Raw genomic sequence first — 22095 nt, 5'->3', positions numbered from 1 at the left:
TCACATCTGCGTTTGTTAATAACCTGCTTTGTAAGATGAGGCTGACTACTTGTGTGCTGGTCCCCATCCCCACCACACTACTTAAATCCTGCCTTCATGCCATAATCCCAACTGCTACAACAATAATAAACTCATCCCTTGACACTGGCTCTGTGCCACTCACTTTTAAAATTGCTTCTATAACCCCGATGTTAAAAAAGTTGTGTCTTGATGCTGACATTCTTAACAATTTCCGGCCTATTTCCCATTTACCTTTCCTGTCAAAAGTTCTTGAGCGTGTTGTAGCCTACTAGCTCACCAATTACTTAACCAATAATAACTTGATGGAACCCTTTCAATCTGGTTTTAGGGTGCAACACAGCTGTGAAACTGCTCTTCTACGAGTAACCAATGATTTGCTTATGGCAGCATACTGGACAAACCAGCCTATTAATTCTTTTAGACCTCAGTGCAGCATTTGACACTGTCAGACATGACATTCTATTATCCAGAATGGAGAACATGCTGGGTATCTCTGGCACTGCCTTCCAGTGGTTCAAGTCCTATCTGACTGATAGGCAAGAGTTTGTTAGTCTTGACAACAGCAGATCCAGCTCGGCACCTCTTCTCTTCTGTATTTATATGCTTCCACTTGGCCATATTATCTGTAGCTATGGACTGGGTTATCATTTTTATGCAGATGATACTCAACTCTACTTCAATGTTAAAAGTGGAACTTCATCAGAACTTTCTCAGCTCACAACCTGCCTTAGTGAAATTAAAACCTGGATGGAGCAGAACTCTTTAAAATTAAATTGCAACAAATTGGGACTAAAATGCAACTTAATAAAATGAGCTCTTTCCCAGTCCATGTTGGCGGTGATCTCATCAGACCTGCCTCTACTGCAAAGAATTTTGGTGTCATTTTTGATTCCTCCCTCTCTTATTCCACCCACATAAATCACATTCAAAAAGTTTCTTACTTTCACCTCCGTAACATATCCTGTGTTCGCTCCTTCCTCTCCTTTTCTAATGCTGAGAAACTTGTCCATGCTTTTATCACATCCTGCATCGATTATTGTAACTCGCTGCTGGCAGGTGCCCTTTCTAATCTTATGTCACAGCTCCAGCTTATTCAAAACTCAGCTGCAAGATTCCTCACTCGAACCAGCAGCAGCAAGCACATAACACCCATCCTGCTCCGTCTTCACTGGCTCCCCGTGTCTTACAGAATCGAATATAAAATCCTACTAATAACCTACAAAGCCTTAAATAACCTGGCGCCAAACTACATCAGTGACCTCCTCCATCACTATGTGCCTGCCCGCCTGCCCACTAAGGTCCTCTGATTCTGACAATCTTGTTGTGCCCCACACTAATCTACACTCGATGGGTGACATGGCCTTCAGCTGTATAGCGCCCAGACTCTGGATTGACCTACCGAAATTAACTAGATCAGCTGACTCCATGAATTCTTTTAAGAAACAACTCAAAACTCATCTGTTCAGGAAGGCTTTTAGCTCTACCTGATTTTATTACCCTTATCTCAGTTTACCTCTATGTCAAGATGCTCTTGTAACCTGTATGTGTGTGTGCTAGACCATCAATTATGTTGTCTGTTATGCTTTTTTTTCTCCTTTTTTTCTCTAAATTCACTGTTGTAATCTTCTTTATTTATTTATTTGGTTTGTACAATGCTATATACTGTATACCCTGCTGTTCTTTCTTATATTCTGTAAGTGCCTTGAGCATGGGAAAGGCGCTATATAAATAAAATGTATTATTATTATTATGAACTGCTTACTATTTTTAAACCACCACAAATGTGTACAAATATAGCTAGAAAAACATAGTGGAATGTAAAAAGTTAAAAATATTTTGGACATAGTGCAATTTCCATTAGACACTCTCAGAGCACTCATAATGGTCCATATTACCAACTCTATTCTGGAACCCTTAGATTCAGTCCCATTAGTCTATCAAGTATTTCAAGATCAGTCTATGATGCCATCCCCCAGGTTCATCCCATTGCTCTTGAATATGTGGAATAATGGGCCATATTGGTGAGGATGATATTTTCTGGTTACAATGAGACCTTCAGCATAAGTGCTTCCTCTTTAATGTTTCTGAAATGTACAAGTCAATTTACAATTGGATAGTGAATTTCCTAATTGGCAGGAATAAGTTAAATATGTAGATAAATCTGCAGATTTTAACCATTGAAACTCCTCAAGGTTATTTAAGGCTAGTATCATTTGTAAATTTTGGCCTCCCAATTGGGCTAACTGGCTACACTTTACTGTGTAAGTTGAGTAGTAGTTTTTTGGAAGGCAGGCCACTGTATGTTGTTCCTTCCCTATTAACTTAAGCAGAATACCAAAATAAATGTAACACTAAGAATTAAAAATAGCAGGTTGGTTATTATTTAACATAAGACAAAAAATCTGAATAGTAACCTCAAACCATACACAATAAAATCTCAAACCCTTCCAAAGAGTTGAACACCCAACCCCCAGCACACACAATAATATTATTCTTAACCATGACAGTAATAATATTTTGTTAGGTTTGTGAAAACCGCTGGAAAAAGCAATAAATAAGGGAGTTACTTAGCACATTCCTGAATGCATAAACCTGTAAATTTATAACTCAGATTCCATGAACGTTCACCACTTATTTTCTAAGTTTCCATCACTGACATTCAAATGGTGAATAAAAAAACTCTCCTTCAAAGGCTTGTGATTCTTTGATAGGGTTATTCCTGCCCTTGCAATATCATTCGGCCGGTGATGATCCAGTTTTTCTGTTCATAAAGAAAAATTTATTGTATTTGTTCACTTTTTCTTATATTTCTTTTCTTTTTTAAACTTCACCCCAGACTTACTCATGTGACCTTTTTATCCATTCTTCTTCATGTAACTGTGGCAACTCTAGCTCAAGCTCATCTGGGAATCCACTATTGCCTTGAAGCTGTGTTATCATTATTTACAACCACAAATAAGCAATATCTTGCACAGAGTCTAGTAATAAACGACAGCACACGGACCAGACACATAATTATGTGACAATGTTGCACATTCTTCATTCACAAACAACTTTCATTTTCTCATTATGCTACAGTGATTAGGCTAATTAGTAATGACAATATAACTGCATAAAGGAAGGAGGAGGCAGATCTGACAGAATGGTGCAGTGACAGTAACCTTTCCAAGAATATAACTATGAAAAAACAACTCATTGTAGGCTGTAGGAGACTGAAATAAACAGCTTCATCATGGGTCAGTGGATTTGAAGCAAAAATATTACTTCAGCTTTCATAGGTTACAAGTATCCAGTGACCTGAATTGAAAACACAACACCAAGTTTGTGGTAAAAAAGACACAAGACTTGCCTCTATTTTCTGAGCAGCCTTTGGAAATGTAGCAAGAAGCAAAGGAGAGACATAAGCTTTTAAATTAATTAAAATTACAGAAAGACCTCCTTCCAAGGAAGGTTGCGCGTGCAATCGGTGACAAATAATGTGGTAAATACAATGCACAAAACAGAACACAAGTAATGATCGCCAATACAACAGTACAAACTAAATGGCAAAAAGGAAGAATAGATTAATTAAACCACTCACTAAATACAGAACTGTCACAAATGAGGGTACAGATTTCTTCAAACACATCAAAACCAAGCTTATTAACGTAAATAAAAAACAGCAATGTATGTCCATCAGCTAATTGTACAACCACAGCCAGATTGTAGAAAAGCAGTAAGACAAGCCAGATACAGTCAGAGTCCTGGGGCCTCATGCATAATGCTGTGGGTAGAATTCACACTAAAACATGGTGTATGCACAAAAGCAAAAATGTTCGTATGCACAAAAAAATCCAGATGCATAAATCTGTGCATACGCCAACTTCCATGTTCTTCTGCTACATAAATCCCTGTCAGCGTGAAAAGTAACGCACATGCACGTGCCTGCTGCCACTGCCCAACTCCTCCCAGAATTGCACCTCTTTGAATATGCAAATCAATATAAATAGCCCTTAAGCTCAACAATCTGTGAAAAGGCAATGGCAAAAGCACGGGGGAAAAATAGAAGAATTTCAGCAAATACCAAGTGGAGGCAAGGAAAAACATACCATTTGTTGGTTTAAACAGTGGTATAAACAACAAAAGGAAGTTGATAGAGTGACATAGAGTGTTGGAGAAACTTGAAAGCTCAAGTTCACAAAGTTGCACAGTGCCCAAAATAAAAAAGAAGTCAGATGTTAAAGTCGCTGAGAAAAGGCGAGTCATAGCCCACCGTCTGAGTGTCATATGAAAGCTTATTAGGGTACAGAGAAAAGAAAAAAAAAAAATAAGGCCACGGTGGGAAAAAAGCTGGAAATGTCAACTTTAATCTTGAAATTTCCACTTTAATCCATCCATCCATCCATCCATTTCCTAACCCGCTGAATCCGAATAGGGTCACGGGGGTCTGCCGGAGCCAATCCCAGCCAACACAGGGCACAAGGCAGGAACCAATCCAGGGCAGGGTGCCAAACCACCGCAGGACACACACAAACACACCCACACACCCACACACCAAGCCCAATCTAGAATCGCCAATCCACCTAACCTGCATGTCTTCGGATTGTGGGAGGAAACCGGAGAGCCCGGAGGAAACCCACGAACACGGGAGAACATGCAAACTCCACGCAGGGAGGACCCGGGAAGTGAACCCGGGTCTCCTAACTGCGAGGCAGCAGCGCTACCACTGCGCCACCGTGCCGCCCCTTCCACTTTAATCACGTAGTTAATTTTGTCATTAAAGTAGAACATCATAAACTTCATCTTAAAATCGTTTAATTCACTAGTTTCTCAACTACCATCGTAACTAAAGTAGAAGGTTAAATGCTTTGTTTTGTATATGTTCTTCTATGTGCTTTATGTGTGTGAATCACGACGTGTTTATTAAACGGGCGTTCTCTTCCTCCGACAGGACACAGAATCCATTACATTGGTGATATTACAGTTCTCTGTAAGATTTAAATACTGAGATGTATACTTGACATCATTTCAGTATTCATATGACGTCAATTAAAGTGTGTAGGTGCAGGTGGCAAAATTCTGTCTATAAATTGCTTGTGCCTGAGATGGAATCAGAGATCAATTTGGCTGGTAGAAAATAACAAAGTCCAGTATCTGAGATTTCAGAATGCAACATTGAAGGTATTCATTATAAGCACATTTTTGTTGGAGCAGAATGTGTTGTGTTCTGTAGACATTTTTTGTTTTGTGCCTCTGAATTTTTTTGTGTGCACACACATTTCCACCTTTGTCTGTACGTCATGTTTTAGCGTGAATTCTACGCACACTGCTATACATGAAGCCCCTGGTCTGCCACAACAGTGATTCTGAGCCACTGGTGTTCTTCAGAAATACAGCTATGAATACAGAATAGAACTGTATCTGCACACAACACAACTACCTACGCGGCTGCTCAGTGGAGCATTGACTCAGAATTTGCTATAATAGGATTTGACCTGTTATGTAAAGTCCCAAACTAGTTAAACATATTAAAAGTCCTGAGTATTAGAAATAAGACTTCTTATATGTAAACTGTAATCAGAGTACAAAAGACACAAAGTTAAGTATTATATACTAGACATTAAGCCCGTTACAATAACGGGCGCTAGAACAGTAGTGCATAAACATTAGTAGGAACAGTCTATATTAAATGGCAAGGGACCTTGTATGTGGCTGTAATATGCGTCACTGTATTGTGTGCCTTTAATTTTATCTCTCAGTAATACTGGTTTGTATTTCCGTAAAATGCCTGTAATTTTGTTTGACAGTAATACAGTGGAACCTCGGTTCACAACCATAATTCGTTCCAAAACTCGATTTGGTCATGAAACTAATTAATTTCCCCCATAGGATTGTATGTAATGTGAACGCTGGCCCGGACACAGACAGATGGACATCTTGTTTATCACCCAACACACCGTTTATTTACAATATTTACAAGTCTTTAATCGTGCACTACCAACCCCAGTGCCTCCAGCACCGATCCCCCAAATGTCCAGGCCACACAGTCCTTTTGTCTTTCTCTCCTGGCCGCCTCCAGTCCTCACTCCAGCTCCGTCTTGCTTCCTCCCGACTCTCGCCACGACTGCTGAGAGGTGGCCCCTTTTATGGGAACCCGGATGGGCTCCAGCTGGTTCCCGGCACTCCTCCGCAGGCACGCCCTTGTGTGGCGGAAGTGCCGGCTGCGCACCCATAAGCCGTTCGGGTGTCCCCTGTCGTCTTCCCCCCAGCACTTCCTGGTGTGGCGGAAGTGCTGGGCTCCAGGGCTGTTCAGACAGCGGGGCGCCGACTGGCGGTGGCCACGGGCCCCTACAGGGCTGGGCTTCCATGCCCCTTACCTGAGGCCACCAACAAAACCAGGGCGGACACCCCCACGTGGTCTGGTGGAGGTACAGGCCCTCCTCCGGTCCTCCTGGGCATCCCGGCCGGGCTCCTGCCTCGGCCAGATGTGGCAGATGATGGTCTGGAAGTGGGGCGCCGCCTGGCGGTGACCACGGGCCCCTACAGGGCTGGGCTTCCATGCCCTCTACCCGAGGCCACCAGCGTAACCAGGACGGACGCCCCCTCGCGGTCTGGAGGAGGTACAAGCCCTCCTCTGGTCCTCCTGGGCGTCCCGGCCGGGCTCCTGCCCCAGCCGGGTGCCACAGTAAATACAAATACTCCGTTCCAGACTGTATGAACTGTACGAAAATGTATATTTTTTTAAGTTTTTAAGCACAAATATAGTTAATTATACCATTGAATGCACAGCATAATAGTAAACTAAATGTAAAAACATTGAATAACACTAAGAAAACCTTGAACAACAGAGAAAAACACTGCAAGAGTTCGCGCTATAGCCTTACGACCCACTCGCTAAAAACACTTTTTTTAATGAGTTTTAAGCACAGGGAAAAAAATGAACATTTGAAAACTCTGTAATTTAATAATCAACCAAGAAAAGTAACATTGCAACAATGCACGGGCATGCCTGTGTGTGTGTGTGTCTTTGTCGCGGGCCTGCATGTGTGTGTGTCTGTCTCTCGCGTTTGTGTGTGTGTCTCTCTCTTAAGCGCACACCTCTGCGTCTGTGTGTCTCTCTCGCCTGTGTGTGTGTGTGTTTGTCTGTCTCTCTCTCGCGCACGCCTGTGTGTGTATGTGTCTGTCTCGCTTACTCCTGTGTGTGTTTGTCTATCTCGCGTGCACCTGTTGTCTGTCTCACACACGCCTGTGTGTGTGTCTGTCTCTCGCGCGCCTGTGTGTGTGTGTGTCTCTCTCTTGCGCACGCACCTGTGTGTGTGGGAATGCACAGGAAGAGACTGAAAGCGTACCGTGTGGTCCTGCGCATGCGCACTTCATCAGAAGACACACACACGGACACCTAGACACACACAGGGGTTTTATTAAAGAGGATGATCCCAAGTACATTTTTTATGTAGGGAGCATTTTCAACCTTCAGAAAAGCGTAACTCACCTCCAGACCAAGACACTCTAGGACAGGCATGTCAAACTCACTACCATTGGTGGGCCGCTTCGACTGCCATACGTGTATCAGCGAGCCGCACTGTAACAAATACTATTATACTATTATACAAAGTTACTGTAGCTTTCTTTCCAATACTGAAAACTTTAAAAAATGTAACACTTAAAGTTTAAAGAAAAGCAATTTATTTCCATACACTCTCCATACAACAGCGTACAATTAGAGTCTTAGCCTGTTAGCTAGGTCCTTATATTATTATATTATATTCATTGCTTATATAGGAGTATTACAGTGTGAGATCTATTACTTTTGTGCCAACACTTGGCATCTCTTGTTATGAACCAGTTCGTCAATATCAGGCTTGAAATCTTGTGCAGCTGCAACTTTTTGAGGGATAAAAGGTGCTCGACAGTAAGTCTTGAGCGATGTGGGGTTTCGGTAGCTTTCATTAATGAAAACAATTTCTCACAAAGGTAAGTGCTTCCGAACATAGTACTCTCGATGCCAACTTACGGATCTGCACTTATGAGGGTGGCAAGTTAGCATACAAGCTTAGCACACCAACTTCATTGTATTTTGCCTTCAGAATACAGTAGAATCTGACTGCAATTCAATCAATTCCATTTGGATTTTCTCAGGCATATTCTCAATGTTGTAAGAAAACAGAGCAAAGTCCTGTTCGTGTGAACTGAAATCACGAAAACGCTCACTGAATTCATTGCTCAGTAATTCTAGTTGGAAAACAAATGCTCCAAAAATGAAATTTTACTTTACTAAGTTTACTTCAAAGTTTATATTGTAAAATAAGCCGATATGCAAAAAGCCACCTGACCTATACTAATTTTACAAACTCAAAATCACAAAAATATGTTAATAAACAACTCACCAACTTCTTGTGTCCACTTCAGATCTTCAGCTGTAGTCTCCACTAACTGTTTGTTACAATACTAGCACAAAATTACATAAAACTAGAGCAAAAAAATGTGAATATATGCGGGCTATTACTACTCGTGATGGTCAGTTCTGCCCAGAGGCCAGTATCAGCAGCCCAGCCAGTAGTTTTAGCCTATTAGGGGCGGCTGTAGGCTTGTGGCATCCCTGGGCAAAGAAAGAATCGGTGGCCCCTTTGCCCGCCAATGTCAATATGGTATCTTATGCACGACGGATGGCCATGTCCATTACAGACACTGCATAGCTGCCTCATGCTCATGACACGCTTCTATATGCGCATGTCCATAACTTGAAAAAAAACCAAGTGGCGGCCCATGATATTCTCATTACGGCAGAACGTTATAATACTACATATAGCTTACTGCTCCGACTCTAGCAACATTAGTAAATACAGTGTACTAATTAACAAGAAACACAATGTTTTTCGGCCACATAGCTGTCAGCTATGCTGTTATTTTCTCTTTCTGTTTTATATTCAATATATATTGAATATTTATATGGCGGCCTTGTGTACCGTAATGCCATGGGAAAACGCCCTTTTGTCAGAAGGTAGAAGTAAGAAAAATCAATAAGTAATGCCGAAGATGCAGAATGATTCAATCACAAATGATAGTAATCATTTTGTACAAGTTCAGTGCTAACTAGGATCTGTCATGCGGGCTGCATGCACTAGGATATACAGTGGGATGCAAAAGTTTGGGCAACCTTGTTAATAGTCATTATTTTTCTGTATAAATCGTTAGTTGTTAAGATAAAAAATGTCAGTTAAATATATCATATAGGGGAGACACACAGTGATATTTGAGAATTGAAATGAAGTTTATTGGATTTACAGAAAGTGTGCAATAATTGTTGAAACAAAATCAGGCAGGTGCATAAATTTGGGCACCGTTGTCATTTTATTGATTCCAAAACTTTTAGAACTACAGTAATCCCTCACTATATCGCGCTTCGACTTTCGCAGCTTCACTCTATCGCAGATTTTAAATGTAAGCACATCTAAATATATATCACAGATTTTTCGCTGGTTCGCCGCTTTCTGCAGACAGTGGGTCTTTTAATTTATGTTACATGCTCCCTCAGTTTGATTGCCCAGTTGATTTCATACAAGGGATGCTATTGGCTGTTGGCTTAGAAGCTACCCAATCAGAGCATGTATTATATATTAACTAAAACTCCTCAATGCTGTAAGATATGCTTCCCGCGCGGTGCTTGTTTGCTTCTCTCTATCTTTCTCACTCTCTCTGCCTGACGGAGGGGGTGTGAGCAGAGGGGCTGTTTGCACAGAGGACACGGACGCTCCTCTACAAAATGCCGCTTTATCACGGTGCTTCTGTATACTTAAAAGTACGTATTGATTTTTTGATTGTTTGCTTTCTTAGCAAGCGCTCTCTCTGACATTCTCTGCTCCTGACGGTGCTCCTTTATGACGGTGCTCCTTTGAAGATAAGATATGTTTGCTTTCTTTTAATTGTGAGAAAGAACTTTTCATCTCTGTCCTGTAATGGAGCACAGTTTAAACGTTTGATGTCTAGAGGGCTCTAATAATGTTAACAGGGTGGGAGAGTTTATAAGGGCTTAAAATATATAAAAATAACCATACAAACATATGGTTTCTACTTCGCGGATTTTCACCTATCGCGGGGTTTGTGGGTGGTTTGGGTCTGGAACGCAACCCCCGCGATCGAGGAGGGATTACTGTAATTATTGGAACTCAAATTGGCTTGGTAAGCTCAGTGACCCCTGACCTACATACACAGGTGGATCATATATTGAGAAAGAGTATTTAAGGGGGTCAATTGTAAGTTTCCCTCCTCCTTTAATTTTCTCTGAAGAGTAGCAACATGGGGGTCACAAAACAACTCTCAAATGACCTGAAGACAAAGATTGTTCACCATCATGGTTTAGGGGAAGGATACAGAAAGCTGTCCCAGAGATTTAAGCTGTCTGTTTCCACAGTTAGGAACATACTGAGGAAATGGAAGACCACAGGCTCAGTTCAAGTTAAGGCTCGAAGTGGCAGACCAAGAATGATTTCGGATAGACAGAAGCGACGAATGGTGAGAACAGTCAAAGTCCTACAACATCATCTTGCAGCAGATGGAGTCACTGTGCATCGTTCAACCATTCTGCGCACTTTACACAAGGAGATGCTGTATGCGAGAGTGATGCAGAGGAAGCCTTTTCTCCGCCCACAGCACAAACAGAGCCGCTTGAGGTATACTCAAGCACATTTGGACAAGCCAGCTTCATTTTGGAATAAGGTGCTGTGGACTGATGAAACTAAAATTTAGTTATTTGGGCATAACAAGGGGCGTTATGCATGGAGGAAAAAGAACACAGCATTCCAAGAAAAACACCTGCTACCTACAGTAAAATATGGTGGTGGTTCCATCATGCAGTGGGGCTGTGTGGCCAGTGAAGGGACTGGGAATCTTGTCAAAGTTGAGGGACGCATGGATTCCACTCAGTATCAGCAGATTCTGGAGACCAATGTCCAGGAATCAGTGACAAAGCTGAAGCTGGGGCTGGATCCTTCAACAAGACAACGACCCGAAACACTGCTCAAAATCCATTAAGGCATTCATGCAGAGGAACAAGTACAACGTTCTGGAATGGCCATCTCAGTCCCCAGACATGAATATAATTGAAAATCTGTGGTGTGAGTTAAAGAGAGCTGTCCATGCTTGGAAGTCATCAAACCTGAATGAACTAGAGATGTTTTGTAAAGAGGAATGGTCCAAAATACCTTCAAGCACAATCCAGACTCTCATTGGAACCTAGAAGCGTTTAGAGGCTGTAATTTCTGCAAAAGGCGGATCTACTAAATATTGATTTCATTTCTTTTTTGTGGTGCCCAAATTTATGCACCTGCCTGATTTTGTTTGAACAATTATTGCACACTTTCTGTAAATCCAATAAACTTCATTTCACTTCTCAAATATCACTGTGTGTGTCTCCTATATGATATATTTAACTGACATTTTTTATCGTAACAACCAACGATTTATACAGGAAAATAATGACTATTAAGGTTGCCCAAACTTTTGCATCCCACTGTATATAGCTCACTCAATGGAATGCCTCCTAAAAACTACCATTGAAACTTGTTAAACTTTTACAATATTTTTTAAACACAAAATAAATAATATAGTACAACCCCCCCCCCAATTAATCTAACTCAGCATACCCTTTTAAGTGAGTGACATGTTTTCAATGGAATAGATCGACCCGTCTAATAAATTGATTTCAGTCTTACTTAACAGGTAGAAAATCCTTTGTTAGTTGTGGTGATTGTACTTTGGGGATACATGATACTATGTATAATGTACCACAGAAATCTTTTCTGTCTCAGCTGCTATTTTCCATCTACATACCTCCATCAGGTCACATTATTTCAAAGTACAAGGTGAGCTACCACAGTTGCGCAGATGACAGCTGTATTTATCTATTGTTCCTGATGATCCTGATGTTCTTGGCTCTCTGATCTCTTAGCAGTATTTCAGAATGGATGACTAGTAACATTCTCAAACTAAATAAGGAAAAAACAGAAACGTTTGTGATTGGCAAACATGAATATATCAAGGATATTAGAAATAAACTTGATCCCTGACCTAAACTTTAAATCACACATTAACCAAATTACTAAAATTAAATTTTTCAATTTAAGGAGTATAGCAAAAGGTAGACCTCTTAAAAATTTAGATGACCCTGAAAAATGAATTGACAATTTTGTTTTTAGTCGACTAAATTACTATAAAGTACTCTTAACAGGACCATCTAGGACAGAGATTTGCAATTAGTACAGAATGCAGCAGCCAGAATCTTAACTAGAAAAAGAAAATGTGAGCACATCCCACCAGTTTTATAGACATTACATTGATTACCTTTGTCATTCAGAGTTGACTTTAAAATACCACTAATGGTTATAAAGCCTTAAATAATCTCGCTTGATCCTAAATTTTAGAATGCTTGTTCTCCTACATTCTAAGTTATAACCTTAAAAGAAGTGGTGAGGAGGCATTTTCCTGTTATGTACCAAATATCTGGGATACTTTACCTATAAAAATTCACCTGACTAATACTGTGGAACATTTTTAAAAAACTGCTAAAAACTCATTATTTTAATTTGGCTTTTTCTTAGCTACGTTTCAGTTGTATTCCTAATAGAGTAATGGGCATATGGGCATAGAATTATCATATTCTTCAGGGATCCCGCAATCTGTGCCACCACCACCACCTGATCAAGGCACCATGCAACCCCCTGAGATTCATCAAGTTCTCTAATGTGAAGGATGACACCTAAGAGGTTTGGTTTAGCAAAATATTAGGTAGAATGCCTAGTCAGGACTGGGCAGACTTTTGGGCTTTGAACTCCTGCAGGTTTTGTTTTTTTTTTCTCCAGAGTAACTACAGTTTTTTTTGTTTTTCTGTCCTCCATGCCATCTGACCTTACCTTGTTTTGTTTTTGCTTATTGTTTAATGTTATTGCCTAATCTTAATTGTTTTCCTTTTCTTGTAACTTTTTTGTAATTTTGCAAAGCACTTTAAACTACAGTACATTATTGTATGAAAATGTGCTATATAAGTAAATGTTGTTGTATTATCTGTATATAATAAAAATCCTTACATCCATCCATCCATTCCCTTTTTCCCACCACCATCACCAACTTCTCTGGGGAAAACTGAAGTGCTTCTTAGGCCAGCCAAGAGATATGATATCTCCTATGTGCCCTGGATCTGCCTGAAAAATCTCCCCATGGAGGCATCCAGGAAGTGTTCAAATCAGAAGACCGAACCCTTCTCTACTTGTTTCAGTGCGGAGGACCAGTAGCCATATTTTTTGCTCCTCCTAAATGTCGTTGTTTCTCACCCATCTCAAAGTCTAAGCCCAATCGCCAAGGGAAAATAACTAATTTCTGCCACTTGATCCTCAATCTAATTCTTTTAGTCACTTTCCAATGTTGTGAGGATAGAAACATACAGTAGATCGACTGGTAATGAGAGCTTCACCTTTCAGCTTAGTTCCCTCTTCGCCTCCACTGACTGGTGCAACATCTGCATAACTGTGGATGCTGCTCCAATCCATTTGTTGATCTCCCATTCCTTTCTTCCCTCACACCTAATCAAGATTCTGAGATACTTAAAACTCCTCCATTAGAGGCAACACCTTATGTCTAACCCAGAGAGGGACACTTTTCTAGCTGAGAACTACGACCTCAGACTTTCTGATCCTCATTCTAACCACTTCACACTCACCTGCAAAATGTTCCAGTGTGTGTTTAAGATTACAGCCTTCATGAAGACAGAAGGACCACATCATTATTAACAATCAGAGATGCTATCCTGAGGCCGCAGAACTGAACAATTTCAACTTTTTGGCTGTGCCTAGAAATGCTGCCCATAAAAATTATGAACATAATCAATGACAAAGGGAAGTCCTGGCAGAGTTCCACACCCACCAGCACCAAATCTGACTTATTGTTAACAATGCAAACTAAGCCTTTTCTCCAGTTGTGCAGGGACCGAATAGCCCACAACAGCTGTTTGGGTAGCCCATACTCTCAAAAAACCCTGTACAGGACACCCTAGATGATGCGACTGTATGTGTTTTCCAAGTCCATAAATCACATGTAGACTAGATAGGCATACTCCCTTAAACCCAATATAACTCAGGTAAAAAGCTGGTACAGTGTTCAACACCTGGGATGAAATCAAATTGTACCTCCTAAATTCAAGGCTTGACCAGCAGCCTTTCCAAAGCCCTGGCACAGGTCTTGCCAGTGAGACTGAGGAATGTGATCCCCTTAATGTTGTAACACATCCTCTGGTCTTCTTTCTTAGAGATAGGGACCACCACCCCAGTTTGCCAGTCCAAGGGGTACTGTCCTCGACCTCTGTACAATGTTGAAGAAATCATTTTTTTAAAGTTTGATACAAATTTAACTTAATTCCTTTGGGATATGAAAATGGCACATACTAAAAAGTGAGCAGAGGAGAGTGTGACACTACCTGTGGTAATTTCCATTTTTATTACTGGGTCACAAATATACTGTACATCTTAAAAGACTATGGAAAAAAATAAAGGGCAGCAAACCACATCTGCCTAGATAAACATGGAAAGGAAATTGTAAGTCCTTTCTCTGTATGCATTGCTTTGTGCTCCAGTCATACTACCTTTTTCCAAGCAATTTGGTGATATGTCATTGCCCGAAAATATGATATAATTGTATGCGATACTTTAAAGCTTACATATTCTTCTCAGCTGCTTCCATGCACAATAATCATATATTACTGCCTTTGATAGATAGATAGATAGATAGATAGATAGATAGATAGATAGAACAAACTTTATTTTTAGCAAGGGGGGGGGAATTTAGCCTTTTACATTAGCTCAATAAATTAATAATTATTATAACAAAAAACCCTTCTTTATTCACAGGGGTAACTAGGAATTTGGACATTTAAAGATCACAACATAAACAATATATATACATCCTTTGAACAAGTATGCTTCAAAAATCAATTAATATCTAGGCTTAGAACTATACTTCCTTGTAATCATAACAATATAAACAATGTTTCCAGATTCTATCAACTTATTTCAAGGAGTGCACTAAAGGAAAATCTTTAGCAACTACTAGTACAGCAAATTTCAGTTACAATCTCAGATAAGGAATAGAGTTTGGTGATCAACAAGATTCTTATCAAATCTATGCACAGTGTAATTTGGATATTAAAATTGTATAAAGTACAATTTTATAGCTTAGATTAACTCAAGCTATTTAAAATCTATCTGGGATAAGGTTAAGTTCAAAGCCAAGTTTATTGTCGTGTATATAGTACAATGAAATTATTACGTGCTTATTTTACTGAAAACAAAAATTAAAAAAATATAATTCAAAAATAATTAGAAATATTACATATTGCACATAACATATACTGGATATACAATTATATACATACTGTACAGTATATGCAATATGTATTTGCAAGCACTACAAATTTTCACAGTTAATTTAAAATACTCAAATTCTTATACTTTTCCCTTATTATGAATTGTTTAAGCACTTTATTGTCATTGTGTAACACAACAAAATTACTTTTTGTGACAGCCCCAAGGTGCATTTAACTCTTTTAGGGCGGATGTCGACTTTTGTCGACAGGGCGGGTTGAGGGCGCATGTCGACTAAAGTCGACATCCAGGGATAGAGGGCGATAATCAGCTGTTTATGGCGACAAATCTCACTGTCACGTCACAGGCATTCCCTCTGTGCTTGGAGGAATGCTAGACTCGTTGACTCGGCAACTAATCCTAGCGTGTGCGTGGGTTGCGAAATGTAAACAATGGCAAGATGACATCGACATGTGACAAGGGAGCGAAGTGAGTGCAGAAAAGAAAACACTCGGCAGACAATGTTTTGCGCATTATCGCGGAGTCGGACTCTGATTTTTCAGAATCGGATTTTATTGACAGTGATCAGGAGATCGAGCAAGAGAGTGAGAAGCCGGCATCAGCTGATCAAACACCAGCCGATGCCGCACCAGCGGATCTGCTGCCAGTTCAGCGCCTTCGCGCTGCCGATGCATCTACGGCAAGGTTTGCGTGGTATAAATACACAGACATTGATCCGTTGATAGCCGATCTGGCTGCTGGACTTCACAAGACGGCATGGCTGCTTTTCAGCTACCGTCAGACGAGATAAACAGGTAGGCAGAGAAATTTTTTGAATCGCGGGCTGCATTTGCATCGCATTCTCGTTTTTCAAAGTGTAAACACACAACAAAAGACGAGATGAAGTGTGCTGTGGTATTACAAATAGAGATGGGACAGAACTGGTGATATAACTTCAGGGAGCATTGGTCCAAACGTGCTTTGTCCCCTGATGGCTTTGGACAGGTTATGCAGCATGGTGATAGGTACGTGCTGCTGCAAAGTTTTATTCACTTCTGTAATAAACAGAAGCAAATCCCATGGGGATCCCATGGCTATAATGCCATGCATAAAGTTCATAAAGTTTCAGAAGATGAAAAGAGGTGACAATACGGTTTTCATGCGGGCAGAAAACTTGGTGGCAGTGGAATGGCACGATGGCAAAAGGGTGACTTGTCTCTCTACAGTACACACTAACAATATATGTGAGAAAGTGCAGCAACAGACAATTAAAAAGCAGGCACCAAAGCAACACAATTGTAAGCAGTGCAATGTGGCAATGACTGAAATTGGCTGCTTTGAGCGAGATTAGACTTTGCAGGACTTTGCTGTGTAAAATGTATGTGATATGTATGTGAAATCATAGAGTATGCAGGCTCATACAACATGCAAGACAGTAACATTTGTCAAAAGTAAATATTTTTTGTTGATTTAATATGTTAAACAATTGCTTTGTGTTCTTTTTTAAAAAATGTTAGTTTTTGGAAAAATATTCAGCCCTGGGAGATAAGAAACAAAAAAAAATTAGCCCAAGTCAAATAATTCCAAATATGTCGTATACAGTGTTAAGTGATCAAGTAACCAGAGCAAATTATTATTGCTCAAAGTACAGCAGCATAAATTGTTATTGCACCTGTTAATGAATAATACATTACATATTATATATTGTATCACATTACCAATATAGCTTATTGCACATGTTCAATTAAAAATGATCTCAGACTGAGGAGATTCAGAGTTCAGAAAGTTTATGGCAGATGGGGAAAACGCTATTTTTTAGTCTGTTTGTGTGTACACGGATTGACCTAAAGCATCTTCCTGATGGGAGGAGCTCAAACAAAGAATTTCCAGGATGAGTTTTGTCCTTGAGAATGTTTTTGGTCCTTCTCACACAGCGAGTCTTATACAAGAGTTCGAGTGATGGCAGTTCAGTCCCAATAATGGCCTCTGCTGTTTTTATGACCTGCTGCAGGGCTTCTTTAGCAGCCTTGGTGCAGCTGTTATACCAGGCCATCATACAGTTAGTTAAGATGCTCTCTATAGTGCATCTATAGAAATTAACCATAAGCTTCTGGGAGAGGTCAGCTCTCCTTAGCTTCCAAAGAAAATAGAGGCATTGTTGAGCTTTGCATATTATAGCCAAGTTGTTGTCAGCCCAGGACAGGTCCTCTGAGATGGTGACTCCTAGAAACCTAAAGCCAGAAACTCTCTCCACAGCATCTGCATTGATTGTTATCGGACTGTGATTGGTCTTTTTAGTGGTCTTAAAGTCCAGAATAAATTCTTTGGTCTTTTTTGTTTTTAAGACCAGGTTGTTGGTGTTGCATCATACTGTCAGATTCTGAACCTCTTCCCTAAATGCAGCTTCATTGTTCTCTGTTACAAGCCCAATGACAGTAATATCATCCACAAACTTAACAATAATGTTTGATTGGTGGATGGTTTGACAGTCATGGGTGAAGAGTGCTTAGAGAAGGGGACTTAGTACACATCCTTGCGGCACAGCAGTGCTCAGAGTAAGGGTGGAGGATGTGTTTGCCCATTCTGACAGACTGGGGGCGGTTTGTGAGAAAATCCAGTAACCAGTTGCATATGGACAGGGCAAGTCCTAGTGCATAGAGTTTTTGGATCAGCTGATTAGGTCCCTAAATGTACTGGGGTGACTGCCAATGATCCAGTACTGTTTGCTAGAAGAGAAGAATGAGAAAAGCAGCTGTGCCAAAATGCAGAGATTTTACACTGTTCCTATTTCTAAGACAGTGAGTGTGTTGTATGTCATAAAGAGAAGCCATCTGTATTCCAGGTAACATTCTGTGCTGCCTTCACCACTTTCTGCAGTGCTTTACAATCTTGAGCCGAGTAGGTGCCGCCTCAGCATGTAATATAACCAGTGAGGAAGGGCTCCACTGACCTCATATATCTGTGGAAGTAGAGACGCTAGTAAGCTTTTTTTTTACAAGAGACAACATTTCTTTTGCCCACTTCAGTTCATCCATGATAACAACTCCAGAAAATATTCTCCTCTGTCTTTTAACTGCATATCTTCTGATGTTCAGAAGATATAAGTGTAATCTGCGCTATGCTTTCTAAAGTCTATGATCAATGCTTTAGTTTTGCTGACATTAGAGGTGCTAGCACCACTGAATCAGCCTAGTTGACCTTATCTCTGTAAACTATCTCATTACTGTTGGTGATCAAGCCTGTGATGGTGATGTCATCAGCAAATTGAATAATGGAGTTGTAGCTGTTTCTGGTAACACAGTCAGAGGTCAGCAATGTGCTTAGAAGGGGGCTTAACACACTGCCCTGTGGAGTGTTTATATTAATAAAGGTTGTGATGCTGCCAACCTGCACATGCTGAGATTTGTTGGTTTATGAGGTTACAAATCCAGTTGCAGAGGCTACTACAAAGTCCTAAATTGGGGGATGTGGTTATTAGCCTTGACAATGCAACAGTCTAAAATGTTTCATTGTAGTCTATAAACAGGGCACTGGCATAAAAGCTTTTATTATTCAGATCTGAATGGTATGAAGTGCAAGGGGTATGGTATTCTCTGTAAACTCATTGTGACACTATCCAAACTGGAGGTAATCATGACTTTCTAGAATAGTGTGTGTAGTGTCCCAGAACCAGTCAATTTAATGCAATACAATACAACTTATTTTAGTACAGTGCTCTTCACTAAGGGCAGATGCAGAGCACTGTGAACAATTCTCAGTTAAAATACAAGTATAGATTATATTAATTACTAAATACAGAACTATATATAGATCATAAGCATTTTATCATTACTGGAGTGAGTGCAAGACTGAGTCTGTAGTCATATAGTCCACTTTTGTTTTCTTAGGCACAGGGATAATTGTTGTTTACTGAATTGTATTTTTCTTTTAATAGCATGATTTATAAAGTGTATAACAAAACTAAAGAAAACAAAGAGATAACGATTTAAGAAAAAGAAATATTAACAAATGGCTGTCCCATTAACATCAATTAAAAACAGGTTTTCAAATTTTTTTTTATAGAACACATTTGGTAATTAGGCTTTAACCAGCCTTATCAAGATGTTACCCCATTGGGCTTGAAATGTGAGTGGGCAAGAAATTAACTTAACAGCAAAGTAGTGCAGCCAAAGTTAGTTGGGAAGAGGTGGAATTAGGGTGATGATCAGGAGAGTGTTTTCTGCTTGCAATACTGTGATTATTTCTATTACATTAAAGGCTCCTAAGCAATTCAGTTACACACCTCGGACTATTGGCCATAAAAAAAGAATTTGCTTATCTGGGTGAAGTACTGTTGCAGTGTTGTGGACAATGCTAAGTAAAGAAAGAAATTTCTTGAATCACCTACTCAAATGTAATTAAAAATGGCTATCTGTATTATTCCATGTTTAAAGGAATTGGCCTTAGTACAGTATACCAATTTACTTCAACCAACTGAGTAAGAATGACAGAGTATGGATATAATACAACAAATCTCCATATCATTGTATTTTTTTATTTAAACCAATCAGCACAGGGATAAAAAATTGTTCTAATGTAACCCAGCCACAGGGGAGAAAAGGACTTGTACCGATTACCTAGACAGAGGGACCAAGCTGGGAAAGATGTGCAGCAGGTTAGGGTGTGTGGACTATGGATGGCAGCTTATCCCGGCCAATACCCCCAAGCCGCCAGGTGGAGCCCTCCCTGAAACGTGGAGATGCCCCGAATTCCAGCAGGGCATCATGGTATTTGGAGTTTTAATGCACAGCCCTGCTGGATAATGTCGGGGCCACCAGGGGACACTGCAGGGAGGCCCAAAGACTTATATTTTCCATACAGCCCGGAAGTAGTCACAGTCATGAGGACGGAAGAAATAAAGTACTTCCGGCTGTAGTAATCCGGGTGGAGTTTTCACCTGAACCGGATGTAATCACAATTGGGTAATCACATAGACTGAAGGATCAGAAGCACTTCCGGGTCGAGAACTTTAAAAGGACAATGGGAAACCCCAGCAGGTTGAGCTGAGTTGGGAGGAAGGGAGACAATACATCTGGGAGTGGAGAATTTGATTATTGTATTGATTATTGTGATTGTTTATGAGTAGAGTGGAGTGGAGGGTGATTTGTGCACTTTATTGCCCAAACTAGCAGAATACCCGCGCTTCGCAGCGGAGAAGTAGTGTTTTAAAGAAGGTACGAAAAAGAAAAGGAAAAATTTTAAAAATAACGTAACATGATTGTTAATGTAATTGTTTTGTCATTGATATGAGTGTTGTTCTCATATCTATCTATCTATCTATCTATCTATGTTGTTCTCATATCTATCTATATATATATATCTCTATCTATCTATCTATCTATCTATCTATATATATCTCTATCTATCTATCTATCTATATATATATCTCTATCTATCTATATATATCTCTATCTATCTATACAGTATATATATAGCAGAATACCCGCGCTTCGCAGCGGAGAAGTAGTGTGTTAAAGAAGGTACGAAAAAGAAAAGGAAAAATTTTAAAACTAACGTAACATGGTTGTTAATGTAATTGTTTTGTCATTGATATGAGTGTTGTTCTCATATCTATCTATATATATATTTCTCTATCTATCTATATATATATATATACCCGCGCTTGGCAGCGGAGAAGTAGTGTGTTAAAGAAGGAAAGAGAAAGAAAAGGAAACATTTTAAAAATAATGTAACATGATTGTCAAAGTAATTGTTTTGTGTATTTGGCGGCAGCGTCACGAAGTTGTTTTTGGTAGCTGCATCAGAAAATGTACCACGACGTCTGACACGCCTCCTTTTTACTGTTTTCTCACAGCTTGGATTGCTGCTGTATATATATACACACACACACACACACACACACACACACACATACATACATACATACATATATATATATATATACACATATATATACATATATATATACATATATATATATATATACACATATATATATATATCTTCATATCTACATATCTATATACATATCTACATATGCACACACTGCACATACATACCTATCTACATCATATATATACACACATACATACATACACACACACAAATTATATACATGTGTGTATGTATATATGTATGTGTGTGTGTGTGTATATATATATACACATACATATACTTGTGTGTATGTTTGTATGTGTCTATATGTGTGTGTATAGGTTTGGTCACTGAGTGCAAGGGAAAAATAATAAATTATAGTCTATAAGTTATTAAACAGTAAAACATTAACGTTTTAAGAAGTACAGGTACATTGAAATTACATTTTCTATGTGAATATTCAAATTTGTGCCTCTGGTAATGTGCCTTACCGGCATTTAAAGAAAATTAGTTTTGTGTCCTCTGCAGTGTTAAGAGAGAAAGGCTTTGGTTTGGGATAAAAGGAAAAAAGGTGTAAAGAAAGGAAAGTTGCCTTTTTCTTTTATATAGTATAACAAAATACCAGCCATGGCGGAGAAGTAGTGTGTTAAAGAAGCAATGAAAAGAAAAGGAAACATTTTGAAAATAACGTAACCTGATTGTCAATGTAATTGTTTTGTCACTGTTGTGAGTGATGAGTGTTGTTGTCATATATATATATATATATATATATATATATATATATATATATATATATATATATATATATATATATATTACACACACACACATAAACATATCTATATATACATATCTATACATATACACATATATA

The sequence above is a fragment of the Polypterus senegalus genome, chromosome 12 (genome assembly GCF_016835505.1).
Source record: "Polypterus senegalus isolate Bchr_013 chromosome 12, ASM1683550v1, whole genome shotgun sequence".
Classification (NCBI taxonomy): domain Eukaryota; kingdom Metazoa; phylum Chordata; class Cladistia; order Polypteriformes; family Polypteridae; genus Polypterus; species Polypterus senegalus.
The sequence above is the reverse complement of the archived record's forward strand: the minus strand, read 5'-3'. Positions refer to the sequence as shown.